This window comes from Arachis duranensis, chromosome 10, assembly GCF_000817695.3.
Source record: "Arachis duranensis cultivar V14167 chromosome 10, aradu.V14167.gnm2.J7QH, whole genome shotgun sequence".
Lineage (NCBI taxonomy): Eukaryota > Viridiplantae > Streptophyta > Magnoliopsida > Fabales > Fabaceae > Arachis > Arachis duranensis.
The window spans coordinates 59,046,274-59,048,608 of NC_029781.3; the positions used below are offsets into that span (position 1 = coordinate 59,046,274).

At 35.7% G+C, this 2,335-nt stretch overlaps 1 non-coding gene across 1 annotated transcript; it reads right to left on the reverse strand.

The window, feature by feature from the left end:
- Nucleotides 1-1,097: 1,097 nt before the first annotated feature.
- LOC127743601 (small nucleolar RNA R71) lies at nucleotides 1,098-1,201 on the reverse strand. Its single transcript, XR_008004986.1, has one exon. It is a non-coding gene; the product is annotated as a small nucleolar RNA R71 (small nucleolar RNA).
- Between the last annotated feature and the right edge of the window lie 1,134 nt (nucleotides 1,202-2,335).

Sequence of the window (2,335 nt, forward strand, 5' to 3'; positions counted from 1 at the left end):
CCTCATTAAAAATTCAAAAATCAAAAAAATATCTTTTACTTTTTTCTCTCAAAATTTCAAAAATTTGAGTTGACTTAGTCAAAAAATTTTTAAAATTAGTTATTTCTTGTAAGTCAAGTCAAATTTTCAAAATTTAAAAAAAAAATCAAATCTTTTTCATTTTTCTTACTATTTTTTTCGAAAATTTTAATTTAATTTTTCAAAATCTTTTTCTTATTTTATTTCAAATTTTCGAAAACTTCTCCTTCCTTTTCAAAATACTTTTAATTAATTAATTAATTTAAATTTTAATTTTAATTTTATTTCACCTTTAATTTTCAAAAATCATTAACTCCTTTTCAAAAATTATTTTCGAAAACTTCTCTCTCTCATCTTATTCTATTTATTTATTCATTTACTAACACTTCTCTTCATCTCAAATCTCTATTCCTATCCTCACCCTTGTGTTTGGATTATTCATTCTTCTTCACTCTTATTCCCTTTCTTCTTCTACTAACATAAAGGAATCTCTATACTGTGACATAGAGGATTCCTCTTCCTTTTCTGTTCTCTTCTTTCTCATATGAGTAGGAACAAGGAAAAAGGCATTCTTGTTGAAGCTGATCCTGAACCTGAAAGGACTCTGAAGAGAAAACTAAGAGAAGCTAAATTACAACAATCCAGAGACACCTTGCTGAAATTTTCGAACAAGAAAAGGAGATGGCAGCTGAACCCAACAACAATAATGCAAGAAGGATGCTTGGTGATTATACTACACCTACGTCCAAGTTTGATGGAAGAAGCATCTCAATTCTTGCCATTGGAGCAAACAATTTTTAGCTGAAACCTTAATAGTTGCTCTAATGCAACAAAACTGCAAGTTTCATGGACTTCCATCAGAAGATCCCTACCAGTTTTTAACTGAGTTCTTGTAGATCTGTGAGATTGTTAAGACTAATGGAGTAGATCCTGAAGTCTACAGGCTCATGCTTTTCCCCTTTACTATAAGAGACAAAGCTAGAATATGGTTGGATTCACAACCTAAGGATAGCCTGGACTCTTGGGATAAGCTGGTCACGGCCTTCTTGGTTAAATTCTTTCCTCCTCAAAAGCTGAGCAAGCTTAGAGTGGATGTTCAGACCTTCAAGCAAAAAGATGGTGAATCCATCTATGAAGCTTGGGAAAGATACAAGCAGATGACCAAAAAGTGTCCTTCTGACATGTTTTCAGAGTGGACCAAGATAAATATATTCTATTATGGTCTGTCTGAGTTCTCTAAGATGTCACTGGACCATTCTACAGGTGGATCTATTCACCTAAAGAAAACGCCTGCAGAAGCTCAGGAACTTATTGAAATGGTTGCAAATAACCAATTCATGTACACTTCTGAGAGGAATTCTATGAATAATGGGACACCTCAAAGGAATGGAGTTCTTGAAATTGATGCTTTGAATGCCATATTGGATCAGAACAAAATGTTGACTCAGTAAGTCAACATGATTTCTCAAAGTATGAATGGATGGCAAAATGCATCCAACAGTACTAAAGAGGCATTTTCTGAAGTAGAAGCTTATAATCCTGAGAACCCTGCAATAGCAGAGGTAAATTACATGGGTGAACCTTATGGAAACACCTATAATTCATCATGGAGAAATCATCCAAATTTCTCATGGAAGGATCAACAAAAGCCCCAACAAGGCTTTAATAATGGTGGAAGAAATAGGCTCAATAATATCAAGCCTTATCCATCATCTTCTCAGTAACAGACAGAGAATTCTGAGCAGAGCACCTCTAATTTAGCAAACTTAGTCTCTGGTCTGTCTAAGGCCACTTTAAGTTTCATGAGTGAGACAAGGTCCTCCATCAGAAATTTGGAGGCACAAGTGGGCCAGCTGAGTAAGAAAGTCACTGAAACTCCTGCTAGTACTCTCCCAAGCAATACTGAAGAGAATCCAAAAAGAGAGTGCAAGGCCATTGACATAATCAACATGGCCGAACCTAGAGAGGAAAGAGAGGATGTGAATCCCAATAAGGAAGACCTCATGGGACGTCTCTCAAGTAAGAAGGAGTTCTCTATTGAGGACCTAAAGGAATCTGAGACTCATATGTATGAAGATGTAACTGGAGAGCAAGTTGCTCAATATCTAAGAGCTATCATGAAGCTAAATGCCAAGTTGTTTGGTACTGAGACTTGGGAAGGTGAACCTCCCTTGCTCATTGGTGAACTAGATACATGGGTTCAACAAACTTTACCTCAAAAGAAATAAGATCCTGGTAAATTCTTAATACCATGTATCATAAGTGCCATGACCTTTGACAAGGCTCTGTGTGACCTAGGGTCAGGCATAAATCTTAT